The sequence below is a fragment of the Pituophis catenifer genome, unplaced genomic scaffold (genome assembly GCF_029215685.1).
Source record: "Pituophis catenifer annectens isolate HBS135680 unplaced genomic scaffold, rPitCat1.0.hap2 SCAF_2, whole genome shotgun sequence".
In the NCBI taxonomy this organism is placed as follows: Eukaryota; Metazoa; Chordata; class Lepidosauria; order Squamata; family Colubridae; genus Pituophis; species Pituophis catenifer.
The window spans coordinates 262044530-262058572 of NW_027256882.1; positions in this window are offsets into that span (position 1 = coordinate 262044530).

Consider the following 14043-nt stretch of genomic DNA (forward strand, 5'->3'; position numbering starts at 1 on the left):
ACTGCAGTGAAAGAGATCTACCTACACGGGCAAGTAATGCTGATACTTAGCAAAATGGTTGGTTAATAAATGCTTTCTCTCCGGTAAATATTTTAATGTCAGCCCAGAACATCTTCTGTATTAATTTTAATTTAACAAATGCAGTCTATCTAGACAAATGAGTAAACATCTCTTGCTAACTGGTTGATAAATTTTAACGGGAATACTGGTAGTTTCTACATGAGTGATATTAACTTGGAATCTTTATTTCAATAAAATATACATCCCAAGTACTGTATACACGCTTGACAAAATATTTCCTATATTTTTCAGGCAGTAGATGATAAGTAGTCCTTCTGATTTAATAACTAATAGATGTTAAGCAGGGAGAAAATAAGGATTCTGTTCCATTATATTTTAACTTATATTTAAAATGATATGTTTGGAGCATATCATTTTAGCAACACATTCCAGTATTTTAAATCAATCAAGCGAAAACATCGTGGCCTTGGTCTTATTTGTTTAATTTTACCCCTAGATCAGTGGTGAAATCCAAATTTTTTTTACTACCCTTTATGTGGGCATGGCTTGGTGGGCATGGTGTGGTGTGGTGGTTGTGGCAAGGTAAGGATACTGCAAAATCTCCATTCCCACCCCACTCCAGGGGAAGGATACTGCAAAATGCCTATTCCTTCCCCACTCCTGGGGGAAGGATATTGCAAAATCTCCATTCCCACCCCACTCTGGGGCCAGCCAGAAGTGGTATTTGCCGTTCTCCAAACTACTCAAAATTCCTGCTACCGTTTCTCCGAACTGCTCAAAATTTCCGCTACCAGTTCTCCAGAACCTGTCAGAACCTGCTGGATTTCACCCCTGCCCTAGATCATACATTAATGCATGTGTCTACTATACATAAAGGGACAATACTGGAATGAAGAAAGAATCAGAAATGCTGGCTACTAAATTATGTGGGCCTTTAGCCTGGCCACTGATTTCTTCTGCCAAGGCTCAGCCCACAAATGGATGGTTTCCTTAGATTTTTTTCATACTGCTGAAACAAGAAGAGCTACTTTATGTATTGTGACATTGTGCAAGAAAATATTTTCTCCATGAGTCTTTAAAATCTTCTTGTGAAACAAGATGCAGTTATTCTGAGATATAAAGGGCTAATTAAAACCACATATTATAGATCCTCCAGTTTTTAATAATAGATGAAGAATTTATTTACTGGCACCTTCTTAGAATGTCTAAGAAGAACTAAATGAATTTAAGGGTAAATCTAGAAACTTCTTTCCTCTTTTTTTGATTGTCCTCTTTCAAGACAATCAAACATGCTCTGAAACAGAGCATCACAACGCATGACCCACATAAATGATCCCAACATGTTTTGCGGTTCTTAGAACTCCCCAAGAATGCACTGCCAAAATTTGGCAATTTGCTTTCCCAAGAATTTCCAGAAGAAAATAGAACAAGTAAGGTGTGTTACAGAACCTTCAGAAAGTAGGACAGGATCTGCTCCCTTCCAAGCAAGAAATGTCATAGCCCTTGTAAAGATGAATGCTAATATTCATATCTTCCTGAAAGAGGATCCTTTGCATGTAGCTTCTGCTCTCTCAAATAAGAGGAATTTTTATTACTTTTCCAAGCTCTAAACTGAACAGCCCTGACTTTGACTGGAACAGTGGATGACCGTAAGCAACAGAGTAGATTAATTACACAATTTAATATTAAGAGTAGAAAGTCATTTATCATTTGGGAGGCAGGCTTTATAGAACTGCAGAAAAAACAATGGCTACCAACCTGCCTTCCATTGAGGACCTGTATACTGCACGAGTCAAAAAGAGGGCTGTGAAAATATTTACAGACCCCTCACATCCTGGACATAAACTATTTCAATTCCTATCCTCAAAATGACACTATAGAGCACTGCACACCAGAACAACTGCACCAGAACCAAGAGAAGAGCCTTGGTAGTACAGTGGTCTAAGGCACCCTGTTATTAAGACCAGCTGCCTGCAATTACTGCAGGTTCGAATCTCGCCAAGGCTCAAGGTTGACTCAGCCTTCCATCCTTTCTAAGGTAGGTAAATTGAGGACCCAGTTGTGGGGGCAATAAGCTGACTTTGTATAAATATACAAAAGGATGAAGGCTATTGCTTAACGCATTGTAAGCCGCCCTGAGTCTCTGGAGAAGGGTGGCATATAAATCAAATTAAAAAAAAAAACCAACTAGACACAAGAACAGTTTTTCCCTGAATGCCATCACTCTGCTAAACACATAATTCCCTCAACACTGTCAAACTATTCACATTAGGCTGCATTACTATTGCTATTGGTCATCTCATCATTCCTGTCACCCATCTCCTCCCACTTTTGACTGCATGACTGTAACTTTGTTGCTTGCATCCTTGTGATTTATATTGATATTGTTTCCTAGTATGATTTGATTGCTTATTGTACTGTATGACTGTCACTGGGTGATGTTGTGCCCTGTGATTCTTGATGAGTGTATCTTGTCTTTTTATGTACACTGAGAGCATATGCACCAAAGACAAATTCCTTGTATGTCCAATCACACTTGGCCAATAAAGAATTCTATTCCATTCCATTCTATTCCATTCCATTCTATTCTATAGCAACCCAACTACTGGATGACTATAGCTCCAACCAGCTTTGCTGTGGCAGCCCTAAAGATGCTCCAAAATGGCTTCAGGGTTGACAGACTATAGCTGAATCAATGCTTTTTCCTACATATTGAAATAACACTATTATGCATTTGATATTATCATAAGCATACCCTTATGGCAATGAGAAATAGATGATTGTATGGATTATTAAAAATCAAAGTTATGTGTAATTAGCAGAAATCGTATCGAATGGCATCCATTAGCACATAACTACCAGTTATGCAATGGACGTCACTCTTCTAAGTTGCTCTTTTTAAATCACTCTGAAGCACTGATCTATTCTCCAGAATCCCAGGGAATAAGTGGGTGAATCACCTCCTTATCAATGGTGGGTTGCTACCTGTTCGCTCCGGATGGGGCGAACCGGTAGCGGCAGCGGGAGGCTCCACCCACCCACCTGGACACTTCTGCATGAGCGAACCAGTAGCGATGGGATTTGGAACCCGCCCCTGCTCCTTATCCCTATTCCTATTAAGCATCTTTTCTGCATTATTTATTAATGTATATCCTGTCATAGTCTCACAACTCTTGGCACTTTACACAATATGCAATATCTATCTGTCTATTTGTCTCTGTATACATACATATAAACAATAGAATTAGAACAAGAACAATATTAAATCATAAAGTTAATGATCACCACACAGCATACAATACAAATGAGACAAAAATAGAAAGTAAGAAAGTAAAAATTAACATAATAGATAGACATCATTAAAGCACACTCTGAAAATGTCAGTTTTTAACTATTTTCTGAAAGCCTTCAAGGATTTCACACAGTTGAACAATAGAAATCAATTTGCCACATGTTTTATTCAAAGTAAGGAATTGCAAACCAATTACAGCTCACCAGGAATGGGGGGGAAAAGATCCATGGGTAATAGTGTCCCTGTCACAATTTATAGACATCAAATGAACATCCAGATTAGGAGCTGGCTTTAAGATATGTAGGGTCCCTTCCTGCTTTCAGTTGCCTCACAGCCAGAGGTGGTAGTCACAGGTTTGACCAGTTCTGGAGAACCGGTAGTGGAAATTTTGAGTAGTTCGGAGAACCAGTAAATACCATCTCTGACTGGACCCGCCCCCATCTATTCTCTGCCTCCCGAGTTCCAGCTGATCGGGAGGAAATGGGGATTTTGCAGTAACCTTCCCCTGGAGTGGGGAGGGAATGGAGATTTTACGGTATCCTTTCCCTGCCAAGCCCACCAAGCATGCCCACCAAGTCATGCCACGCCCGCCAAGCCACACCGACAGAACTGGTAGTAAAAAAAAATTGAATCCCACCACTGCTCACACCTCCTTAATTTTTCATCACATTTTTCTTATAAGAGATGTGGGAACAGCAACCGCAGACCAGGAAAGACTGCACAGGGATTAAAAGGGATTGTTAATTCCTAGTGTCCATGAGAGTGAAAAAAAAGACCTGATTTTGCTCTCTGACATACATATTGCAATGTAAAATGGAAGCCCCTCCTTTCAGCTTTCCCCTATCCTGCTTCAAGGACACAAGTTGAAACAGCTGCTGTCTATGTCACCTGTTCAAGGATGCTGAACCAAAGGAATTCTCCTTTAAACATCGAGATGTCTCTGAAAGGAGTCTAATTCTGATCAGTATTCGCCTAGTGTAGAATAGACTCCCTACCTAATGAGTTGTGTGGCTGAGATGTCAAGTTGCGTGTCAAGACTGAAGGCTTTGTGGTTTTGTCTGGAAATTTAAATAAGTGCAGTTGCTGTAAACTGACCTAGCAGAATTGCTATTTGCAGAGGCTGGAATTTAAAAATATTGGAGTCAGAGACAGTCTCTGGAAAAAGCGATCAGCCTGAAAAAGCAGAGATAAACAGTACAAATTACCAGCTATGAGATGAGCTGAAGGAAGTCTATACCCTGATCAGCCTGAGACAAAACAGAGAAGTCAAAACTGTAACTAGGTTTACTGGTTTACTAGCTTTACTTAACTAGAACATGAACAGATGATTTACATTTAGGTGATGACTAGGTGGCTCAGTGGCTAAGACACTGAGCTTGTCAATCAGAAAGGCTGGCAGTTCGGCGGTTCGAATCCCTAGTACAGGTCTCCTGGGTGAGCAGGGGGTTGGACTAGATGACCTCCAAGGTCCCTTCCAACTCTGTTACTGTTACATGTTAGAAAACACAACTGACAGAATATGGGATTAGCACTAGAGACTGCAGAAGAGACTAATTTAAACAATAAACTATATCTGTTATGAAAGATGCATGGCATAAGTCTGCAAAAATCCCGAGAAAAGCAGAACATGAATATAATATTAAAAATTGTAGAGTTCTTGGAGATAATCATGCAGCTGCTTTGCTCTTGTATTCCTACCTGAATCTCACAGCTCACAGCTCTTGCAGAAATGCCAAAGAGCCTAGAGCAGAATGCAAATTCATGGTAGATCAGGGGTCTTTTTTTAAAGACAACAACTGGATTATATGTAGCGCTTTTTTTTTCTTTTTTTCTTTTTGGTACCCTCAAGTCTGTTTTTGACTCCCGGTGACTTCCTGGACTAGTCCCTGCAGTTTCTCATTTTTTTCAGAAGTATATTACCATTCCCTGCTTCCTATGGCTGAGAGAGAATAACTGGTTTAAGATCACCCAGCAGGTTTTATGCCTAAAGCAAGACTACAATCTCCTGGTTTCTAAACCCACGGTTATGCCCTGCACATAGTGGTTGGTAGTAGTGATATGGATGAATAACAGAAATACATAAGGACAGGCAGGTTGTGTGGCATTGTTTGCTATCTGGAGGCGAAGTGTGGGGCTCCAATTCATGATGAACAGAAGGGTATACCTCACATAGCAGGTTGTAGGATAAAGGGATCTTACATATGGAGTGGGGCAACTGGCAAGTCCTTTTGTCTATGCCAGTTGCCCTACTCCTAGACCAAGGTAGCCAAATTGTTGGGCGCCTATGTTTCACACAGTTGTTAAGGGCTAGCTGGACCTGCTACAATATCCAGTTTTACACTGCTATCCCTAGTTGAACCAAAGATACTATAGACCCGTGATGGCAAACCTATGGCATGCGTGCCACAGGTGGCACACTGAGCCATATTGGTGGGCACGCAAGCGCTGCCCTAGTTTAGCTCCAGCACACATGTGCACACTGGACAGCTGATTTTTGAGCCTTCTGGGCCCACTGGAAGTCGGCAAACGGGCTGTTTCCGGCCTCTGGAGGGCCTCCGGGGGGTGAGGGTGGGGAAGGCTGTTTTTGCCCTCCCCAGGCTCCTAGAAAGCCTCTGGAGCCTGGGGAGGGCAAAAAATGGGCCTACTGGGCCACTGTGCTATCACGTCAAAAGCGGGGGGAGTATGGGAGGGTCGCGCACGCATGCATGGGGGGGGGGCAGGGTGCATAGAATTATGGGTGTGGGCACACACGTGCGTGACCACCCCGCACTCCCTCAGCTTTTGGCACGCGATGGCAAAAAGGTTAGCCATCACTGCTATAGACTCTCAACTTATTCCGGCTGGGAAGCAGTTAGGAATTGGCTGGGAAAAACCAAGTCATATTAAGTCTTACCAAGATGGAGCTCCTTTTCATCTGTAAACATCAGAATGTTTATAAATATAACTCCATTTATGGGCCAAACATCGATTCATAAATGGAGTTATACTCCCACTGAAAGAGGTGTTCCATGTTTGGGCTCCCCCATGGTTTGAAATACTCTCTTTGCTAGCGGCAAATTGCTAAGGGGCAAAACTGCTAAGGGCAAAATCCTTTGCATTTTGCAAAGTTTTGACTTCTGTCCTGTTTAAGTGAGCCTTGGCCTTGAATGATTAGATGTATTTTCATTCCATTTTTGTTTTTAGATCTACTTCCTTGCTTTGTTGTACCTGCGCAAAATCAACATGATTGGAGCAACTTACAACACAAGGGCTTAAAAAAACTTTCCTATGAAACATAATTGCCTTATCACTATTTCACTTCAGCCTCTTATCTGTTTTTTCTTTCTTTCTTTTTGTTAACCACACATCAATATTTGGCATAGTTTTTGAATAGCAACATGAAACCCTTGAACATAATTATATGAAACTTGTCAGGAATTATCCCCTCAGCAGTAATTTACCTGAAATTTATTTCTGATTCTGCTAAGAAATATGGGAAAAAGGAGGTGGACTTTTCTCTTTACAGGAAAGAGCAGAGTTACCATCGATTTAGCATAAGTTATTCTCTCATATGGTATTTTTTTCAAATATAGGTTAATTTCAGATGAATGTTAATAGAATGCAGACTAAAAAAATCAATTAATGACATTCCATACATAGGGAAAAAGCACTGAATTTCAATGTAAGTCAGTGACCTTCCGAACTGAGAATGGACAAAAACTGTAAGGGGAAGATCTGGGCTTACCTGAAGAATTCAGGCACAAAGCTACAGTAGCCTATAAAGGTAAAGGTTCCCCTCGCACATATGTGCTAGTCGTTCCCGACTCTAGGGGGCGGTGCTTATCTCTGTTTCAAAGCCAAAAAGCAGTGCTGTCCAAAGACGTCTCTGTGGTCATGTGGCCGGCATGACTAAACACTAAAGACGCATGGAACACTGTTACATTCCCACCAAAGGTGGTCCCTATTTTTCTACTTGCATTTTTTATGTGCTTTCAAACTGCTAGGTTGGCAGAAGCTGGGACAAGTAACGAGAGCTCACCCCGTTACGTGGCACTAGGGATTCAAACCGCTGAATTGCCGACCTTTCGATCAACAAGCTCAGTGTCTTAGCCACTGAGCCACCACGTCCCTGTCACAGTAGCCTATAGTTGAGAGCAAAATGACGTGGTAGAAAGAGAGACCCAACACGTGACAAAGATGATAAGAAGCATGCTGACAGATGCCAAACTATTCAGCACAGACCGGGGAAAAGCAGTATCAACAGTTCTCTACAGGTAGTCCTCGACTTACAACTACAATTGAGCCCAAAATTTCTGTTGTTAAGTGTGACATTTGCTGAGTTTTGCCTCCTTTTTATGACCTTTCTTGCCACAGTTGTTAAGTGAATCACTGCAGTTGATAAGTTAGTAACCCGGTTGTTAAGTGAATCTGGCTTCCCCATTGACTTTGCTTGTCAGAAGGTCGCAAAAGGTGATCACACGACCTTGGGACACAGCAATGGTCATAAGTATGAACCAGTTGCCAAGCATCTGAATTTTGATCACATGACCATAGGGATGCTGCAACGGTCATAAGTGTGAAAAGTGGTCATAAGTCACTTTTTCAGTGCCGTTGTAACTTTGAAAGGTCATTAAATGAACTGTTGTAAGTTGAGGACTACTTGTACTTACAATTGTAGAGGAACCCTCAGAAAAATTAGGGAGTATGGCAAAGTCCTACATAGGCCTGAGGTTATTTGGCTGCAGAACCTGCCCATAAACCCCAAAGGAGAAATGCTCAAAGGTGAGTAATGGAGCCACTGTGGGTTCGATGGTGGGTCTTCATGAGACAAGCAAAGGATACAAATCACAGACCCCCAAACATGCAAAATAACTATTGTACACTGTAAAGTCGATGAGAGAAGAAACGGAAAGAACATTCCAGAAGAAGGCAACACCACATATTTTTGTACCCTTGCTGACAAAACAGCATGAATGAATTCAGGCAGGTTACATATACCGAGTGGTGGGATTCAACCGGTTCGCCCCACTTCGGTGGAACCGGTTGTTAAATTGCTGGCTGGCCCCACCCCACCCCTCCAAAAGTCCCCCTGCGGTCTGTTTTTGCTTCCAGGAGGCTGCAGGGAGGCCTACTGGGCAGGGGTGAAATGTAAAATTTGTTACTACTGGTTCTGTGGGTGTGGCTTGGTGGTGGGGGTAATGTGACTGGGTGGGCGTGGCCAACTTTTTTTTTTTTTAACTTTTCAAAGCATTTTTTCTAATGCTTTGAAAAGCCTCTGCCGATCAGGCAACTCAGCTGGGATCGTCAGGGAAGCTTTTTTAAAAATACCTCTCTGCAGATCAGGAAACTCAGCTGGGATCGTCAGAGACTTTTCAAAGCATTTTTTTTACCACCTCTTCGGCCAAGAGGTTGCAGAAAAAAATGCTTTGAAAAGCCTCTGACTATTCCAGCTGAGCCGTGCGATCATCAGAGGCTTTTTTTTTTTACTTTTGAAAGCATTTTTTTGTCAGAAGAGGTTGTAGAAAAAATGCTTTTAAAAGTAAAAAAAAAAAAAGCCTCTAATGATCCTGCGGCTCAGCTGGGCATGGTGGAGGGGCCGCAGGGATTTTTGCTACCGGTTCTTCAAACCACCTGCCACCATCGCTACCAGATCTGGTGATCCGGTCTGAACCGGGAGCATTTCACCCCTGCTACTGGGCCCAAAATGGGCCATGGGGGGGTGGCGACTTCCCCCCCCGCAGCCTGTTTTTGCTCCCAGGGGGTGCAAGAGCCCGAGTGCTGCCTGTCACATCCCTGGCCACGCCCACCCAGCCGGTCGTTAGGGCAGAGAACCGGTTGTTAAATTATTTGAATCCCACCACTGCATGTACCCATCTATCTAAATTGTACACCTGTGTACAATGAAAGAGAGAAGAAGAGTAAAGAAAAATTCACATGTAAAAAGTTGTCGGCAGGGTTGTATTTGGTGCAGATGCCTTGCGACAAAACATCCAATGGCACTCTTTTTGCACCATTTTTAACCTTATACAAGCAAGAACAGTGGCTGCACTGAACCACTGTCTGCCTGTATCTTTTTTCTTTTCTTTCTTTCTTTCTTTTTTTTTTACCATAAGGAGGTTTTTCATCATCCTAGCTCAAGCGCTGCTCTGCAGTAACCATGGAAGAGTCACACCAGAAGCAGAAGAACCAATCAGCTGCTCTTCATCGCATCACACCAGCTCAGGCAGAAACTCCTCTGCTTCATTGGACTGTTTCTGGGTTTGAAACAGGATGCAATGCAGTTCTGCTGCTTATTCTCTCTGGCTGTGGGCCCCAATAGGGGTAATAAAATGGCTTATTCTCAAAGCAGTTCTGAAACTTAACCAGTGCTCTACTGTAAAGGAGAACAAATGTGAAAGCATCTCTGTGCCGTATTAATACCATAGAGTTGTATAAAGTCCCCTGAGCTGAACAGAAATTACTTGCAGGTACATGCATAACAGGAACATGGCTCATGTACTTTGCAGGCATTCATCTGTTACTGCAATGTGACATGAAGTGGAAAACTCAATAGACTTTTGAATGCTTAAAATAAAAGTCTGTCTGAATGGCTGCTCATTGGGGCTATGAATCAAGATGATTTGAATTTATTTATTTATTTAGTCAAGCATGTATGAGAAAATAAGTATAAGTATAAACATAACATATAAACATATAAGTATAAACAGGTATAAGAATAAGCATAAGAAATGAGTACGAATAAATGGGAACAGTAGGACAGGGACGGTAGGCACGCTGGTGCGCTTATGCACGCCCCTTAGAGACCTCTTAGGAATGGGGTGTGGTTGACAGTAGACAGTTTAAGGTTAAAGTTTTGGGGGTTAGGGGAAAAAAACCACAGAGTCAGGTAGTGCATTCCAGGCATTAATGACTCTTGTTATTGAAGTTGTATTTCCTGCAATCAAGTTTAGCACGGTTTACCACAAGTTTGTATCTATTGTGTGCTTGTGTATTGTTGTGATTGAAGCTGAAGTAGTCATTGACAGGTAGGACATTGTAGCAGATAATTTTATGTGCTACACTTAGGTCTGACCAAAGACAGCGAAGTTCTAAATTGTCTAATCCCAAAATTTGAAGTCTGGTGGCATAAACTATTCTGTTGCAAGCAGAGGAGTAGAGGACTCTTCTCGTGAAATATCCCTGGGCTTGTTCGATTGTATTAATGTCCGATAGGCAGTGCGGGTTCCAAACAGATGACTGTAGTCAAGAATTGGTCCAGCAAAAGTTTTGTATGCTCTGGTTTGCAGTTCAATATTACCAGAGAAGAAGCTACCCAAGATTAGGTTAACAACTTTTAATGCTTTTTTGGCAATGTTGTTACAGTGAGCTCTGGCACTTAGATCATGTGAGATGACTCCAAGGTCTTTAACAGTGTGAGGGTCATCTACAAGGTTGTATCCACCCAGCTTGTATTTAGTGTTTTCATTATTATTATTTTTTTGCCAATATGTAAGACAGAACATTTGTTGGTTGAGATTTGGAGTTGCCAATTGTTTGACCATTCTGATAGATAGTCAAGGTCTTTTTGTAGGGTAGCAGCATTGTCGGTGGTGTTGAATAGTTTTACATCAACAGTGAAGAAAATGCAGTTGCTTATAATATGATCACAAAGGTCATTTATGTAAAGTATAGTGTGGGTCCTAAAACGCTTCCTTGGGGGACACCGCTGTTAACTGGTGCAGTTAACATTGCATGGAAGTATGTACTGTATGTGGCATCTATTTGTAACTTTTAAAATCAACCACAACTGTTCCTAGTTCTTTGCTGTGGCTGTCAAGGTGAGACATTAAATTCTGGGGAAAAGACTTTTTAAAGGAATTGCTGACATTTGCTACATAAGCACCTCGGGTACTCCACATCATAGATTCTTTGCAAGTCCAGGTCATTGCACAGCTTTACTGCTCATAACACAACAGCTTAACCTGTTAGCATTGTACACTGAAAAGTTGATGGGAGAAGAAATGGAAAGAACATTTCAGAAGAATACCAAATATTTCTGTACACTTGCTGACAAAACCACGTAAATGTATTGATGCGATCAGTGGGAGTCAAGTTGGACTCAGAGGAATCTTTTCCTTCATATCAGAGCATTCATCTATAGAATAACCTGAAATGTAACTCTCTGCATGTGCTGACCTATGAATATGATAGCATCATGAAGCCCAAAAAGGGGAATGATGCTTCCTCAAATGAAGCACTAGAGCAGGGATGAAGGCTTTGCTTTAGGCTAAGGGTCGATAGATCCTACCATCGGTCACATTTTTTGAGTTGAAAGCTTAAACCTCTAAGAGGATTCTCTACGAGTAAAAGTTCTTTGCAGATAAATAGTATATAAGCATGGATCATTAACAGATACTATAAGCTACAAGCTGAAAAAGAAGCAAGATAAATTTCATGCAAGGAGACACAATTATTTCCTTCCTCCCTCCCTCCCTCCCTCCCTTCCAGTGGTGGGTTGCTCCCAGTTCTGTCCAGCTTTTTAGAACCGGTAGTAAAAGCAGGGGGACGGTTCCGCCCACCTGCCCGGACATAATTGATAATCTGCGCATGTGCATGTTGTGAACTGGTAGTAAAGGTAAGTAGAACCCACCCCTGCTCCCTTCCTATATAATTGGGTATCATCAACCTACTGATGATACTTCACTTCATGGTGATAGATGGTCTCACCCACTGGCTTCATGTAAATAGGAGCAGAGAAAGCACAAAACCCTGTCACACCCCACAGAATAGGGGCTGAGAGCAGAATCTCTTGCCCACAATCAATACTGACTGGTATCAACCTTGGAGGTGGGGGAAGAACCAGCACAATACTGGGCCACCTGTTCCCAATCCTGAGAGTTAAGGTTGTGGTTGAGGAAAGTCAGAGAAGAGAACCAATCTCAGATCACTTTCCTCAAAGATTGCCTTCACATAAATTAAATAATTGATCCTCCACATTCCTATATCCTATTTTGTTTCTCAGACAAATCACATATATTTCTCCCTTCCTTTCATGGGGAATAGCAAAACAGAAAAGGGAAGATAAGAAATTGAAACATGGAGACTTTTTCCATCCATGGGTGGAGCATAAGTAGTTCACTGAAGCAGAACAAGTATGTATTACTGCATCATTGTAAGTCCAATATTTGTAATGCAGAGGCAGACAATGTTTAAAGGAGAAGAGAAAGAAGTTGTGGCTTCCAACTTTTTTCAGTGCAGTAAGATAGAAAAAAATTACACAACCTCAACCTTTTGCTTTACAGTTCACAACATTCCAGGCCATTTCTATAACAACAATTACCATTCCCCGCTTCCTAGTAATCCCATCCCATATTGTATAATTGTTTTTAGTGAGATGGGTGGATATACAAATTTGAAAAATCAAAATGAATATTCATGAAATAATGAACATTCTTGCCTTTGCCTTTATAATATTTCCATTTTATTATCTAAACTGTATGAGGTGCTGGAATAACCCTGGATTCAGTCTCTCACATCTTTCTCACCGTGGATATTTTGTGATTCATTCAGTCTTTGTGCATTTGTATGAAAAAAAATGACCATTGTTTGTGCTAATTAGATAACATATGAAATAGACAAACCTAAATACTAGCCAAATCATATAAAATGTTGTTATTCTATTATATACTAGCTGGATACCTGTGCTTCGCTATGTGAAACTATGTGATCAGGCTTGATAAATTGACATTTAAAGCTTGAAAATTAATGAGTAGTTACGATCGGGCTTCCTGAAAATCTGTCGCACGTTTCCCTACCATTTTGAGGTAGAAACAGAATGAAATGTTGTATAAATCCCATTTCAGGAAAGATTATAATTGGCATTCAAGGTCTCCAACATATGTGAAGAACTTATGTCAATGAATGATCCTACGGAACAGCTTAATCCTAGTATTAAATATGAATAAGAAGCAAGTCCTGTTGAGTCCTGTGGTACTCAACAATGGAGGAGTTTCGGCCTCGATTTCATTTCTGTTATCATAAATCGGAAGGGAAACAACTACAACCAAAAGGCACCTCACACCTCATGCTTAGAGCTGGATCAAAAGGATACCATAATTAATAATATTAAAGGCTAACCAGTTCTGGATTAACACCCGGGTAGATTCCACAACTGATGTCCCTCTCATTGTCATCATCATCAACAAAGGATATCTGGAGAAATGAAGGCTGCTGCTGAGGCCCCGCCATAGCAGACAGATAATAATAGAGAACCTGAGAAAGTTGGGCCGGTAACATGTAGCCAAAAAGCCAGGATGAGGAAGCAGGAAGAAAAACTGCTGTCCTCCAATCACAACACAGAGTTACAGGCTAACCAGCATACGTCAGCAGCAGCAAACATAGAAAAGCGACAGCTCCGACCTCGCAACACACTCACAGCTTCTAAACTAAATAAGAGCCTGAAGATGACAGGGTTGTGAGCCTGTTGAAACATTGCTATAAAGAAAAACTTTTAAGGTTCCGGTAGGATTTTAGCTAAGGTTTTAAAGGACCTTGCAGAGTGCTCTGTAAGGATTTTTAGATGATTTTAAACTAGGATTTTAACCAGAATTTTAAACATTTTAATTAACTTATTTAACATGACGCGGGAAAACACCCGAGATTTTAATTTTTTGCATATACACACCCGCGAAAACTTAAGAAGACAGATATATATATATATATAGTACGAAGCCTCCTACAATAAAGTATTGGGGGAAAAGTAAAACACTCCA